The sequence below is a fragment of the Manacus vitellinus genome, unplaced genomic scaffold (genome assembly GCF_001715985.3).
Source record: "Manacus vitellinus isolate BGI_N305 unplaced genomic scaffold, ASM171598v3 scaffold_52_pilon, whole genome shotgun sequence".
Taxonomy (NCBI): Eukaryota; Metazoa; Chordata; class Aves; order Passeriformes; family Pipridae; genus Manacus; species Manacus vitellinus.
The window spans coordinates 3829888-3835120 of NW_021940628.1; positions in this window are offsets into that span (position 1 = coordinate 3829888).

Here is a 5233-nt window from a genome sequence, read left to right on the forward strand (position 1 = left end):
AAGGTCCCCCCTGAGCCTCCTTTTCTCCAGGCTGAGCCCCCCCAGCTCCCTCAGCTGCTCCTGCTGCTCCAGCCCCTTCCCCAGCTCCGTTCCCTCCTCTGGAACACTCTCTTCTGCGTGTCTTTCTCTGGACATGCTCCAGCCCCTCAATGTCCTTCTCGTAATGAGGGCTCCAAAACCGAACCCAGGATTTCACATTCAGCCTCACCAGTGCCCAGCACAGGGGATGGTCAGTGTACTTCTATTTGTGTCCCAAACACCACCCCAAGCTGCATCCCCTGCAGCCAAAGGGACAAGCCCAAGCCTGGCTCACCTATTGAGACAATATAGGATTTTCTTCCTGGAGCTGCAGGTGTCCCTGTGGATTCTTCTGTCAGCTGGTGGCTTCAGCACATGGCAAATGCCCAGCTGCACCTATACCCAAAAAACTCCTGTGTCATGGAGAGAACTGGGCATAACCTTTGTGTGGTTTAAAAAATACTAAACGTGCCAAAAAGCAACAGCAGATTGTCTCCAGGAAAGGGTATAAATGTGTGCAAGCAGCAAATTCACCATTTTGACTGTTTTCCAATTGCCTGTAGCAACACTTGTTCAGTCGAGTGCTGCGTGTGTAAATCAAACCAGGAGGTTTTCTTTCACTGAAGGATTTTCTGTGTCGATCCAACCCGAAGTTTTACACACATTTTCCCCCTATAGATTTCCATGCTTGTTCCACGTGTACAACAAGCCGTGGCCATCATTGTTTTTTCAGAGTGGGAAAGAGGATGTGCACTGTGAGCAGCTGGGATGGCCCAGGACAGGGTGCTATCTCTCCATTTTCCCATTTCTCCCAGCACTCCCCAGCAGTGCAGAACATCTTCCCACTGTGGTAACTTTGGGTTCCCTGTCCCAGTTTGGTTTGTCACTCAGACCTCAGTGAGGTGAGGGATCAGCAGGAACTGCAGAGTCCATTACGCAAACCCAGGCTGGTGACCCCAAAACCTAATCTTTGCAGGATGATCCATTTCATAAATGTTGTAAACCATAAAAGGAAAAGCTCCTTCAAATCATTGAATAGTTTTTTTCTCAGTGTGGAGGCACAAATCAAGAAATCGAAATATTTGGCAAAATATAGATTTCTGCAGTGTCGTGGGGCATTTATGGACAGCAACGTCTAGTCAGAGCTCCCCCCAGCTCCTCTAGCTCTGTCCTGTTTGAATTCCTGCTGGTCACTGAATTATTACTTTCCTTAGTATTTCCTGTGCTTTAAAAGTGGGGAAAGCACAATCAAATTATCGTCATGCTCATTTGGTTAATCACCCATTTAGTTACTTATTCAGTTCATTAACAAGACGCTGGCCAGTGTCAGTGTGGAGGAAATTCAGAGGGGCAGGCAGTTAGGAGACAGGATATAGGAGAAATAGGCCATTACTGCAGCCCAGTGAATGGCAATTTCTATCCCTCTTTTCTGCTACGTCACTTCAGTGCACAGTTTGTTCTGGATTTTAAAAAAAACAGCCAACAAACAAACAAATGAGGAAAGCGTTCTGCTGCAGATCACCATCGCTTGTTAGAATCCATTTAGGCTCAACCCAGAGCTCTGCAGAAGGACAAACCACCTATTTTAGGATTCCTTTTCTTCAGTTGAGAGAAATGTGCTGCTCCACAGGTCATAAGATGCCTGTAATTATGACCCCGAATGGATGGAAATGCTGCTTCTTGAGACAAATCCCATCTGACAGTTTTTACAGTACGTTCGTTCAGAGCAAAATGCCCTGTCCCCTGTCACCCGGATTGAAATTATTAAGGAAGACAGACATTTCACTGACAACTCTAGCCTCAGGGGGGAAAATATTCCTTCTGTTCCCCTCTGAAGGTCAGAGCTCACATAATGCAGAGCACTTAGAGCACGCGCGCACACACGCTCACGCACACGCGGGTGGACCTTAGCAGAGCTCTGCACGGGTTTGATGGCAAACAGGAACCAGCTCCACGGGCATCTCAGGGAGCTTGGGCCAAAAGAGATGGGCTCTGCATTTCTGCAGTGTTAATTCTTATTGTCTGGTAAATAATCTCTTTTCTCCTCTGCGTGTAAATCCCGTCAGGAGATGGTCATGTGTGCTCACATGTTCGGGCTTCCCCTCACATGGCACACGTGGCACATCAGGCACCGGCAACTCCCCCGACAGTGTGGGACCTGTGGGATAGTCACACTTCCCTGCTGTCTGTTTATTCTCTCAAAACACTTCTTGCCTTCTTTCCCTTCCTGATAAAAGCCCATTTGCGACCTGCGTGTCCCATTTCTCACTCAGGCTGCGCTGCCAGCTGTCGTTCGGCCCAGTCTGTCACCCGGCAGTGTCCCCGTGCCGGGGATGTGCAGGTCTCCTCCATGGGAACACCAACTCCTGGCTGTTCCAGAGCTTTTTCATGCTGGAGGAAGGGCAAAGCCTGGCCTGTCAGTGCCTCCCCAGCCCCGGCTGGACGTGTGAACACGGCGGTGCAGCCGCAGATGAGCTGTCAGTCACCGTGTCCTGCCTGTGGATCTCACCGGCCTCGCTCAATCTAGGGCTGAAAATTGGACCTGAGCCAAGGTGACCGGAGGTGGGAAACCAGCCTGCAGCTCATTAACCTCTTCCCATCCATCCTCCCCACCTCCCTGGTGGTTTGGCTGACACCAGGCTCACACCAGGTCCCTGCTGACCGCGCACATGGCCTGGTGTCATTTGCACCGAGTTTCCCTGGCAGGACCCAGCTCCCCAGCACTGACCCTGCCTTTACAGCCTGTCCTAGAAACACTTTCCAAACCGGGGTGTTAATGGGCAGCTGGTTTGCAGCTCCTCTCCCAACACCCCAGGACAGCCCTGCCCAGATGCTGATCCACACCTCTCTTCCAGAAACCTGTGGATTAATGTCACCACCTGCCCAGGGACCTGAGGGGACCCCAACAACCCATTCCAGATTGTTCCTTTGGCAAGGATGTGCCTCAAGTGCACAGTGGCAGCAGTGGTAGAGTGGGAAACAGAGCTGGGAAGCTTTTTGCCACATTTACTCGCAGAAAATGGGTGGAAATCCCAAATCCTTCTCCACACTCCCTGCTCTGAGCATCCCACCCCACTGTGCTCCTGTGAGGTGGGAGCACAGCCCTGCTCTGCCCCAGCTCCTGCCCCACTGAACCGACCCATGTCCCTGGCTGCTCTTCCCATGGGGACACCAGCTCCAGCACAGCATCTTCCTCAGATCCACAAGAATCTTCAAACTTTTCTTTCTTCTTTCTCTCACTCCCTCTTTTTCAAAGTTTAATTCCGAACAGCCGGCTACGTTCAGCCTGACTGGTTTGTTATGGCTTATAATTTGTGTTAGGATTAATTAACTAATTACCGACAAATGTCCGTTGGCAAGATTCTGCTTCTGCTTGTCAACTTGAAGTATTTAATTATTTTAATCATTTACTTTCATCTTCAGAATTTATGCTCTTCCAAGAGCGTTTCTAGGCATCTTTTAATTATTATTCTGATTTTTTTTCAGAGGGGTGGCGAGCTGGGGGGGAGAGAGCTGGGGGATGTGATCAGTCCTCATTAACTATTTCAGTGAGGCAACTTCCTTGGAAAGTCATCCCTGGTTTTCAGGTGCTTTTGCAGAGAAGGGACATCCTGGAATGCAGGTGTGCGGGGATGGGCTGGGCTGTCCCTTCCCAGTCAGAATCCTCCCTTTCCCCAGAGGATTTCAGGGATCCAGACTGGGTGGTGCCATGATTCCTGTTCCCTGGTCTAGGGGTCAGGCAGGTCTTGGTTTACACAGATACTTCATCCATCAGGAATAACTCCTAAATCCAGAGGAGCGCTCAGGACACCACATAAGGCACCGAAGAGTCTCTGCAGGATGAAAATCCAAGGGGACTCACAGCCACTGTGCCAGCAAGTAAATAAAACAGGATCGTGGGAAAGCACCCATTTATACAAGTTTTTTATCTTTAAAAGATCATGAATTGCTTAAAACCCACAAACTGAATCCTGCTTCAAGCATCCCACAGGTTTGAATGCAGAAAGCGGGAGCACATCAGGACAGATTTGGGAATCCCAAATCTGGGGAATTCCCTGGATGGGAATCCCAGCCCAGGGCTATAGGTATGCATGGGAATCCCAGCCCCTGGACGTGCTGCCAGTGGTGGGACAGGAGGGCAGCAGGTAACTGGGACAGTGGAAAACCCAGCTGAGGGCATCTTGTTTTTAAAAGGAACTTCCATGTGGTTGCTGCAGACAGGACCCCACTGGGGCACACCCCGACTGAAAAGTCAACCTGCTCAGAAAAATAATGGGCCACCTGAAAGTATTTTGTATAAATTCAGTGTATGCATTTGATTCCTCCCTTCCAAACACACTGGCCTTGCTGTTCCTTCCCAGTTTTGATCTCCAAATAGGGCAGGGCGCCAGAGGGATGCCATGGCAGGGATCTTTGGTTTGCACCTGCTCACACAGTATCATTTGGAGGGCACTGGGAGGTGGAATGGCACCTCGGCACCTTCCCGTGCCTGGGCACGTTCTGGGAACACAGCCTCACACCCAACTAAGCACCAAGGGATCTAATTCCTCTTTTTCCTTCACACATTGGAGCAGCAGCACTTCTGTAGGATTAAAACACAAGAGGAGGAAGTGTGAGAAGCTGACAGAAGACAGTGAAACTCAGTGTCTTTCGCTGATACTTTCCAGCAGACTTCCAGGCTTTTTTTCCCCCCCTGCCAAATGCTTTATGCTGCCAACAAACCAAATTCTGAGGGGCTTGTAAAAATCTTCCTGTGGTGGGCACAGCCCCACGTTCTCCAGTGGGACACACACACACCCCGCTGACTTCAGCAGGAGTCTCTCCAGCAAAGACTAATGAAGGATTCAGCCCCAAGAATATTTCTTTCCTGAGACAAATGAATCCCTTGGACCGGAGCGCTGAGGAGAGCGTGCTATTTAAAAGGTTTCTTGAGGGTACATAATTATATTGAAAATAATTAGGGCCAAGGCAGCAGTATTATTACTACTTATCATATCACTCTAAACTTAATCCAGAGTGATCTTTGAAAAGGCATTGGGAATGCAGAGGATGGATCTTTCTTAAAGAAGATGGATCCATGATGTTGCCAGTTTGGGGCTGCCATGGGAGGCACGAGGCCAGTTTCCCCATAGGACTCCCCTGGTGAGGCAGTGGATATGTCCAAGAGGGAATGGAGGGCCCAGAAAGGCTAGAACACAGCCCCAGGGTTTCTGGA